General features: G+C 48.5%; 1 non-coding gene across 1 annotated transcript; it reads right to left on the minus strand.

Moving 5' to 3' along the window:
- Positions 1-313: 313 nt before the first annotated feature.
- TRNAS-ACU (transfer RNA serine (anticodon ACU)) lies at positions 314-380 on the minus strand. The gene has a single exon. It is a non-coding gene; the product is annotated as a tRNA-Ser (tRNA).
- Between the last annotated feature and the right edge of the window lie 10,821 nt (positions 381-11,201).

The following is an 11,201-nucleotide window of genomic DNA, read 5'->3' on the forward strand; positions in this document are numbered from 1 at the left end:
TCAAAGTCAGTATTGTCTACTCAGATTGGCAGCAGCTCTCCAGGATCTCAGGCTGAGGTTTTTCATGCCTACTTGCCCGGACCCTTTTTAGTTGGAGATGCCGGGGATTGAACCTGGAACGTTCTGCTTACCAAGCAGGTGCTCTACCACTGAGCCACCGTCCCTCCCCTAGACATATGAACATCTGAAGCTGCCTTCTACTGAATCAGATCCTCGGTCCATCAAAGTCAGTCTTGTCTACTCAGACTGGCAGCAGCTCTCCAGGGTCTCAAGCTGAGGTTTTTCATGCCTACTTGCCTGGACCCTTTTTAGTTGGAGATACCAGGGATTGAACCTGGGACCTTCTGCTTAGTAAGCAGGTGCTCTACCACTGAGCCACCGTCCCTTCCCCAGACATATGAACATAAGAAGCTGCCTTCTACTGAATCAGACCCTCGGTCCATCAAAGTCAGTCTTGTCTACTCAGACTGGCAGCGGCTCTCCAGGGTCTCAAGCTGAGGTTTTTCATGCCTACTTGCCTGGACTCTTTTTAGTTGGAGATGCCGGGGATTGAACCTGGGACCTTCTGCTTCCCAAGCAGATGCTCTGCCACTGAGCCACCATCCCTCCCCGTACTGTGATGTGCTGGCTAACAATATTTATGAAAATCATTTCGAAACCTTTGCAGATATCTTTTTATTTATTTAATTTATATCCCGCCCTTCCTGTCAAGGCAGGCTCAGGGCGGCTAACGGTTTGAGGGTCAACGACAGCAGGCCCAACCATTTAACAGTAAATATAAACAATTTTTAAATATAAAAACGTTAAAACATTTAAAAAAACTGTTGCTAATTCGATGTATCTGAACAAAAAGATGATATCAAAGATTTCAGGTTTTCACGGCTGGTCACATCATTAGGGTTTGTAGAATCTTTCGGGATCAAGTGCCGTGTTCTACTGGAGAAAGTTTTCCTTCCAGACAATGGGCACATCCACAAACCAATTGCCCTTTCATCACACCCCCTCTAGCCTACAAATAGCAGCTCTCCAGCAGCCCTGGCCCCACTCAATGCACAGCAGCCAAGAAGGTCTGAGCGCCTGCTCCGGCTGCAACGCCACTGAGGATGTTCTCCGCAGCTGAGAACGAAACGTCCGGAAGGAATACTTTCTCCAGTAGAACACGGCACTTGAGCCCGAAAGATTCTACAAACCCTAACAAGATGATAGTAGTGGTAATCAGACTGGTTGATTTTTAACCTTCTGTAGGTCCCAGACAAGCCACTGGTGGTGTTTCTGGGCCCAATCCATCGCTGTAGATGTCATTATGAAAAAGCATGGCGGAAGAGTGCCGTTTCGCAGGCCCTGAGGAACTGTGGGAGCTCTCACAGGGCCCTCACCTCCTGCGGCAACTAATTCCACCAGCTAGGAGCAGCGATGGAAAAGGCCCTGGCTCTTGTTGATGCAAGCCTAGCTTCTTTGATGCTGGGGACCATCAACCAGTTTTGGGTTCCGGACCGAAGTGCTCGCTGGGGCATATATGGGGAAAGGTGGTCCCTAAGGTACATATGAACATATGAAGCTGCCTTATACTGAATCAGACCCTGGGTCCATCAAAGTCAGTATTGTCTTCTCAGACTGGCAGCGGCTCTCCGGGGTCTCAAGCTGAGGTTTTTCATGCCTATTTGCCTGGACCCTTTTTTGGAGATGCCAGGGATTGAACTTGGGACCTTCTGCTTCCCAAGCAGATGCTCTACTACTGAGCCACCGTCCTTCCTGGTATGCAGGACCCTGGCCATATAGGGCTTTAAAGGTGATAACCAGTACCTTGAAGCGAATCCGGTACGCTATCGGTAGCCAGTGCAGTGCTTTCAGCACAGGCTGAATGTGCTCCCGTAAATTAGCAACTGGCTGCAGCATTCTGCACTAGCTGGAGTCGCCGGATTTGGTACAAGGGCAGCCCCATGTAGAGGGCATGGCAGTAATCTAATCTCGAGGTGACTTAGATACAAACCTCTGTATTCGTCGGATTTCATTTCAGTCCACTCAGCCTGAGCCACCCCGCCACAGCTTGTAATGCTGTGGACAGATCTTCCATGGTGGAATCGGACTGACCACCTTTCAACAGGTAGAGCTGGGTGTCATCAGCGTACTGGTGACAACCCAGCCCATGCCTCTGGACAACCTGGGCGAGGGGGCGCATGTAGATGTTAAATAACTTCGGAGAAAGAACCACTCCCTGCGGCACTCCACAAATAAATGGGTGTCGCCAAGATAGTTCTTTTCCTAGTGCCACCCTCTGTCCTGGAGAAAGGAGGAAAGCCCCTGCAATGCTAACCGCTGGATTCCAGCATGGTGAGGCGACAGGTCAGTAATTGATGATCAACCGTGTCGAACGCTGCCGACAGGTCTAATAACATCAGCACTGCCGAGCCACCTCTATCCAGGTGTCTCTGGAGGTCATCTGTGAGGGCGACCAGTACCGTCTCCGTCCCGTGACCCGGACAAAAACCGGATTGATGTGGGTTTAGCACGGAAGCGTCATCCAGAAAACTCTGCAGCTGCACTGCCACAGCCCTTTCAATAATCTTGCCCAAATAATTAAAAATAATTGAACACAGACAGCAGAAGACCAATTGGCCATCCAAAAGAACAGCTTGCTTCCAATCAAAATATTGTAGAGAGCCTTAAAGGCCAGCAAACTCCAGAAAACTGTCATATTATGACAGAGATCCATTTTCACATTTCAATATGACAAAAAAAGTCCTATGAGCACCCGGATGTTAGCTGGTTTTGTCAGTGGACTTCCTCAGGAGTAATCTTACATACCATTCTTCCAGGGCTACCAGCCTTTTTGTTACAACCCAATGTAAATGCTCTTCTACACCATCTTCAAGTTCTTTCATCCTGGAATAAACCAAAATACAAACCACATGGCATACCACAAAGCTGAATGGAAATACATGATACTTGAGATTTTATATTGCTGTAAAAAACTTGCCACTCAGTAACACTTCAGTGCGTGTGCTTCTCTTAGGAGCTAAAGCCAGTCCAAACTTATTTTTTTTGACCAGATGCACAAGGCTTCCGGAGTTTGCTGGCCTTTAAGGCTCTCTACAATATTCTGATTGGAAGCAAGCTGTTCTTTTGAATGGCCAATTGGTCTTTTGCTCTCTCTATTTAATTATTTTTCATTATTTTTCATTTTTATTTTGAGCCAGCCATCCCTTTGACAGCAAATTTACTCAAGCCGTTTAAGTGTAAGATTCAAAACAGGCCAGTCCTGGGCCTCTACTAAACGCAAAAATCTCTTAAGAGTCTACTGGCAATGGCCTATGTAAAAGACTGAAACCCTACCTCTGCTTAAAGACTGTTCTGATAATTCCATGCAGCTGTGTTACATATTTGTTTCTTAAAGGTATAACAATGACCAAAATTCTTCTAGGCTGAAACCCCATACAATACATCCAATTGAATGGGCTTTTAACACGATCATTTTGAGAGCTGAAGGTGGGGGCAGGGGATCCCCTGGTTTGGAGACCTTCCCCCCCGCTTCAGGGTCATCAGCAAATGGAGGGCAGGGAGGGAAATATCTGCTGAGCACGCCATTATGGAGATTGATTCCCATTGGGTATAATGGAGGATTGATCCGTGGGTATCTGGAGCCCCGGAAGGCTGTATTTTGAGGTAGAGGCACCAAATTTTCAGCGTAGCATCTGATGCCTCTCCTCAGGACACCCTCCAAGTTTCAAAAGGATTGGACCATGGGGTCCAATTCTATGAGCCCCCAAAAGGTGCCCCATCCTCCATTATTTCCAATGGAAGGAAGGCATTTTTAAAGGTGTGCGGTCTCTTTCAATGCGATGGCCAGAACTCCCTTTGGAGTTCAATTGTGCTTGACACAGCCTTGCTCCAGGCTCCACCCCCAAAGTCTCCTGGCTCCACCCCCAATTTCCCCAGATCTTTCTTGGATTGGATTTGGCAATCCTTCTGGAGATTTGGGGGTGGACCCTAGGAAAGGTGGGGTATGGGGAGGGGAGGGTGCTCAGCAAACAGGACCGGATCTACATGTTTTTTGAGGGGGGGAATTAAAAAATGGCGCCCCCCCTTATGGGCTCATTCTACCTTATGGGCCCATAGAATAGAATGAACTCCATACCCAATTTGGTGCCCCCCCCCTCTGGTGGCACCCGGGGCAAGTACCCCCCTCTGTGCCCCCCCCATCTGGCCCTGTCAGCAAAGAAGTCATGCACTGCAATCCACCCTCCAAAGGAGCCGTTTTCTCCAGGGAACTGATCTCAGTCGTCTGGAGAACAGTTGTCATAGGGTTGCCAAGTGCAATTCAAGAAATATCTGGGGGTGGAGCCAGGAGCAAGAGTGTGAGAAGCATAATTGAACTCCAAAGGGAGTTCTGGCCATCCCATTTAAAGGGACCATGCTGCTTTTAAATGCCTTCCCTCCTTTGGAAATAATGAAGGATAGGGCCACTTTCTTTGGGACTCATAGAATTGGACCCCGGTCTAATCTTTTTGAAACTTGGAGGGTCTTTTGAAGAGAGGCATCAGAAGCTATCCTGCAAATTTGGTGCCTCTATCTTAAAAAACAGTCCCCACCCAGAGCCTCAGATACTCATGAATCAATTCTCCATTATACCCTATGGGAATCGGTCTCTGTAAGGAATAATGGAGTGCCCAGCCGCCATTTCCCTCCCCACTTCCGCTTTCTGATGACCTTGAACTGCCAACCAACTCTTCAGCAATGACCAAGATGGTGCTAGTTATATGAGAGCTGTTATTTCTTAGCCTGCTCAGAATATAGGCTTCTTTGCTTTCATCCCAGAAAACTTTTTCCAAATATACCACACATACATAGCTGGTTCTCTTTCTCCCCTACTTCACTAGTAAACTCAAATCACAGGTGTCTTCTCCAGGGCAGGAAGACTGGGATACAATTATAGTCTTCTCTCTCTCTCTCTCTCTCTCTCTCTCTGTGCATGTTATCATTTGATTCAGAAAGCCACTTCCAAGTGTATTTACATCTACCTCTGCCCCGTGGCGCAGAGTGTTAAAGCTGCAGTACTGCAGTCCTAAGCTCTGCTCACGACCTGAGTTCGATCCCCAGCGGAAGCTGAGTTTTTAGGTAGCCGGCTCGAGGTTGACTCAGCCTTCCATCCTTCCGAGGTCGGTAAAATGAGGACCCAGCTCGCTGGGGGGAAAGTGTAGATGACTGGGGAAGGCAATGGCAAACCACCCCATAAAAAGTCTGTCGTGAAAACGTTGTGAAAGCAACGTCACCCCAGAGTCGGAAACGACTGGTGCTTGCACAGGGGACCTTTCCTTTTCCTTTCCTTCCACTTTCTAGACATGCCCGCTGACTGCGGGAGAAGAAATGCCAAGTTCCTAAAGTCTGGTGGGTTGATCTGGAACTTAACATGCTGCTTTTCGGCCTTCATCTTTTTGATTTTTGTTGTTTAAGTCTGATCTTTTGAATGTAGCGCAGGCATTCTAGTCTTCCACTTCTAAGCTTCCCAGGTCTACCACAGTCATATTTTGAAATGTCGGGCCTCGGGGACAGAAGCGAGGCGAGAGTTCTACTTTTGATTAAAAATGAAAGTCAGAATTCTCGCAGAATTGGCAGACAGTCTTTTCAAGCCCAAGCTGCTATCGCCCGCCAGCGAAGGAATCCCCAGCGACCGGGCCACACAGTTCATGAGGTGAAACACTGTTTGAAATCGGCTTCCCTTTCAAGGTTTGTTTTGAAACCTCCCACTGAGACAGGTGTCTTCATTTCAGATGAAAGAATCCACTCTTTGCTTTGGGCAAGGGAAGACTTTTGAACTTTGCACATGTTTCTGAAGGTGGCCCCAAACTTCTACAGCGTGCTTCATTGGATGGTGGCTTCGGCTTTTGAACATGAGAAGGCAGAAGTCACACACCTGAGCAGATGCACAACTTAAGAACATAAGAGAAGCCATGTTGGATCAGGCCAATGGCCCATCCAGTCCAACACTCTGTGTCACATAAGAGAAGCCATGTTGGATCAGGCCAAAGGCCCATCCAGTCCAACACTCTGTGTCACATAAGAACATAAGAGAAGCCCTGTTGGATCAGGCCAAGGGCCCCTCCAGTCCAACACTCTGTGTCACATAAGAACATAAGAGAAGCCATGTTGGATCAGGCCAACGGCCCATCCAGTCCAACACTCTGTGTCACATAAGGACATAAGAGAAGCCATGTTGGATCAGGCCAGTGGCCCATCCAGTCCAACACTCTGTGTCACATAAGGACATAAGAGAAGCCATGCTGGATCAGGCCAATGGCCCATCCAGTCCAACACTCTGTGTCACATAAGAACATAAGAGAAGCCATGTTGGATCAGGCCAGTGGCCCCTCCAGTCCAACACTCTGCGTCACATAAGAACATAAGAGAAGCCATGTTGGATCAGGCCAGAGGCCCATCCAGTCCAACACTCTGCGTCACATAAGAACATAAGAGAAGCCATGTTGGATCAGGCCAGTGGCCCATCCAGTCCAACACTCTGTGTCACACAGTGGCCAAAAATGTTTATATATATATATGATCACCCTTTGGATGAAGAAGTACCTCCTTTTATCCATTCTAACCCGACTGCTCAGCAATTTCATTGAATGCCCACGAGTTCTTGTATTGTGAGAAAGGGAGAAAAGTACTTCTTTCTCTACCTTCTCCATCCCATGCATAATCTTGTAATCTTGTAAACCTCTATCATGTCACCCCACATGTCACAACTTATTTATTAATCTAACTCAGGGGTGGCCAAACTGCGGCTTGGGAGCCACGTGTGGCTTTTTTCACACCTATTGTGTGGCTCTTGAAGCCCCCACCACCCCATTGGCCAGCTAGAAGGCGGCATTTCTCTTTTTAAATCACTTCACCAAACCAGTTGGTGGCCTGGAGAATGCATTTAGTATTGCTTCCTTTCCACCTCCACCTACCCCATCTATTTGTCTTCCTGTCTTCCTCCCTCCTTCCTTCCTTCTTGCATTTGTCTTTCATGTCTTGTGGCTCTCAAACATCTGAAGTTTATTCTACATGGCTCTTATGTTAGGCAAGTTTGACCACCCCAATCTAAACCTTTACACGCTGCCTTTCCTCGTGGGTCCAGTTGGCAATACTGCAGTCGGAGCCCTCTGCTCACGACCTGAGTTTGATCCCAGCAGAAGCTGGTTCAGGTAGCCGACTCCAGGTCGACTCAGCCTTCCATCCTTCTGAGGTCGGTAAAAGGAGTCCCCAGCTTGCTGGGGGGAAAGTGTAGAGGACTGGGGAAAGCAATGGCAAACCACACTATAAAAAGTCTGCCGTGAAAACGTTGCGAAAGCAACGTCACCCCAGAATCGAAAACGACTGGTGCTTGCACAGGGGACGACCTTTATCTTTTAAAACCCAACTCACTCAAGCTTTCCTCCTGGGTCCAAGTGGCTTGCGATACATTAGATTAAAAATGTTTTTAGCATAAAAACAAAAACAAAATAGCCAACCCCAAATCTCCCCCCCACCCCTGTGTGAGCAGATGCTTGCCATTTATACTCACGCAAAAGCCCTAGCAGACAGCTGAAATACTTCCAGAAGTTTTCCAAGGATGGGCCCCTTCATATTTCTGTCTCAAAAGCTCCTACTGAAGCAGTGGCCAAACTTGTTTAGTGTAAAAGCCACAGAATAAATGTCATATGTTTGAGAGCTGCAAGACGGAGGGAGGGAGGGAGGGAGGGAGGGAGGAAGGAAGGAAGGAAGGAAGGAAGGAAGGAAGGAAGGAAGGAAGGAAGGAAGGAAGGAAGGAAGAGGGAGGTGGCAAGAAAGCATTTTTAAATGCATTCTCCAAGCTGGCCAATGGGGCGATGGGGGCTTCGAGAGCCACACAATATATGTGAAAGAGCCACATGTGGCTCTCGAGTGACAGTTTGGGCACTTCTCCTGTCCAAGCAGACAGACGGTGAACACAGAGCTGGGAGGAAAAGCAGCCTGAGAAGGGGGTGGGAGAGAGATCCTCCCCACCACAGTCAAGCCTCCATGCATCCTACACCCATCGTAGGAAGTGCGAGGAGCGACAGCGTGTGCCATAAATATTTATGAGCGCTGGCATAATGAAATGAACTGATTATATGAGAGTCCGGGGGGTGGGGGAGGCAGAGCTGAGCAGCTCCAGGGTTGCTGCACAGAACAGGCCCAATAGATCTGGGTCCTTGAGAGCCAGTTTGGTGTCGTGGTGAAGTGTGCGGATTCTTATCTGGGAGAACTGGGGTTTGATTCCCCCCCTCCTCCACTTGCACCTGCTGGAATGGCCTTGGGTCAGCCAAAGCTCTGGCAGAGGTTGTCCTTGAAAGGGCAGCTGCTGGGGGAGCTCTCTCAGCCCCACCCATCTCACAGGGTTGTCTGTTGTGGGGGGAGAAGATACAGGGGTGTCAAACTCATTTTTTATGAGGGCCAGGTCTGACATATATGAGACCTTGTCGGGCCGGGCCATGTGTGTACCTATATAAGATTAGGCAGCAGAGATATAATTTTTTTAAAAGGACACAAACACGACTAAAGATTTTTTAAAAAACTTAAAACATTAGCACTTGTTGGTCTTAAAGTTGCTTTCTTTGTCTCTCTCCCATGGGATCCAGGCGACAGCGTAAAGGAAGCTCTGGCTCTTTCCCTCCCTCCCCAGGGGACCAGGAGGGGGAGGAGCCTCAACCAATGGAGGAAATCAAGGCTTTGCTCTGTAGCTCCTGTGCGACTGAGCAAGCCTTGCAGAAGGAAGTAAGAAAGGGGGAGAAGGAAGCAGATGGCAGCCAGCAGCTGTGGGGCCTGATAGGAGTCATCTGGGGGCCTGATTTGGCCCTTGGGCCACATGCTTGACAACCCTAATATAGGAGATTGTAAGCCAGTCTGAGTCTCTGATTCAGAGAGAAGGGTGGGGTATAACTCTGCAGTGGTCTTCACCTTCTTCTTGAGCAAACAGCATGGTTCTCACTGCTAATGTGCAGGAGGTTGGCTACGAAAGGCGGCCAGATCCGCGGCATGGCTCACCGCTGGGACATCCATTAGCTCGCTGGCAGCACTCATTTGGTTGGAGGGCCGGGATGGGGTCAGCGAGATGCTTCCTGGCACCCCCCCACTCCCGGACCCCCTGCCAGATACCCCATCTGCTGGAGGGCTCCCCACCTCCCCGTTCACCCCTCCCACTCCAGGCCAAGCAGTCAGGGACGGGGCGGGGGAAGGGTGCAGCCAGCAGGGCAGGCAATCAAGTGCCTAGCCAGCTATGGCAGAAAGGTGGCACGGCTGATACCAACTCCACCACCCCATTCCGTGAGACAGCAAGGAAGCAGCTGACTTGGGTGCCCCCCTGTCCCCTCAGAGGGTGTCTGTGTCCGTTCAGTTCAGTTCCGACCTTCATTGGCAAAAGAGCAATAATGTTTCGCAATCAGAAGTAGGTACAAAGGCCTGAAATATCGTAAGAACAATACATAAAACAATCAATTAAAATAGCAGCCAATAATACTAAACCAGAGTAGACACCCGGCAATTAAAATACAGTAGTATTCCTAGATTTAATTTTATAGGCTTCTACTAAGAAGTTCGCAATGCATGTAGTAATGTGGGGATTAACATCTTCTAAAAGGAAGGATAGAATTTTTCTTTTAGTAAATACACTGTGTTGGGAGATATTCAGCTAAAAATTGTCTACGTTGTGAGGCCAGGAGAGGACATTCTAAAATAACATGGGATATAGAATTAAGGACTCCTAATTCACATGGACATAATCTGTTTCGGAGAGGTATCTGTCTAAAACCTACCATAGAGAACTGTTGATGGGAAGGCATTTAAATGCGCCAAAGTAAAAGTCTGACGATGGAATGGGGAGTCTAAAGTAAAAAAATAATGGGGTATCTTCCCACGTCTTTGGGGTATACCTAGATTGGCTGCAGAGCAAACAGGGGGATGTGAGGGGAACACTTTTTTGTATTTGTGATCCATAAGCCTTAGTTGGATTGTTCTTAAGATGAAAAAGGAGAAGAAGAAATTGGATTTATATCCCGCCCTCCACTCCGAAGAGTCTCAGAGCGGCTCACAATCTCCTTTCCCTTCCTCCCCCACAACAGACACCCTGTGAGGTAGATGAAGATATTGGATTTATATCCCGCCCTCCACTTCGAAGAGTCTCAGAGCGGCTCACAATCTCCTTTCCCTTCCTCCCCCACAACAGACACCCTGTGAGGTGGGTGGGGCTGGAGAGGGCTCTCACAGCAGCTGCCCTTTCAAGGACAACCTCTGCCAGAGCTACGGCTGACCCAAGGCCATTCAGCAGGTGCAAGTGGAGGAGTGGGGAATCAAACCCGGTTCTCCCAGATAAGAGTCTGCACACTTCACCACTACACCAAACTGGCTCTCCAGATATATAGTTCGTCACATAAGAAAAGAGTGTCCACCTCAATACCAGGTTTTTGAAGTTTGTGGGTAAATGTAGAGAGCCAAGTAAAGCTGTGTCTGTCTTGCTCAGGGTCTCTGTGTCGTCTGCTGCCTCCAAACAGCCCCTCCTGCAAACGGGCAAAAGGCACTGCTCTGGGCTGACCCCCCCTCCTCTCTAGTGCTGAATGGTGGTGGGGGGAGGGCATCTGCCAGCCCGACCAGGATGGGGGGAGGATCCCTTCTTGCTGCTGCCTTTGACTAAGTGGGAACAAGGGGGGGAATCACAGTGAGGATATATACAAAAAAACAAAACACATGGCTGTGATATAGGCTACCAGACTTTTAAATAATTTTTAAATACGTTTACATGCTTTTTAAATATAAAACTGCTTCAGACTTAATCAGTGGGAAGGCTTCTAGTGTCCTGGCCCCACTGGTGGACCTCCTGATGGCACCTGGTTTTTTGGCCACTGTGTGACAGGAAGTGTTGGACTGGATGGGCCATTGGCCTGATCCAACATGCTTCTCTTATGTTCTTATGTGACACAGAGTGTTGGACTGGGTGGGCCACTGGCCTGATCCAACATGCTTCTCTTATGTGACTCAGAGTTTTGGACTGGATGGGCCACTGGCCTGATCCAACAGGGCTTCTCTTATGTCCTTATGTGACACAGAGTGTTGGACTGGATGGGCCATTAGCCTGATCCAACATGGCTTCTCTGATGTTCTTATGTGACACAGAGTATTGGACTGGATGGGCCAGTGGCCTGATCCAACATGGCTTCTCTTATGTT

This window comes from Heteronotia binoei, chromosome 19, assembly GCF_032191835.1.
Source record: "Heteronotia binoei isolate CCM8104 ecotype False Entrance Well chromosome 19, APGP_CSIRO_Hbin_v1, whole genome shotgun sequence".
In the NCBI taxonomy this organism is placed as follows: domain Eukaryota; kingdom Metazoa; phylum Chordata; class Lepidosauria; order Squamata; family Gekkonidae; genus Heteronotia; species Heteronotia binoei.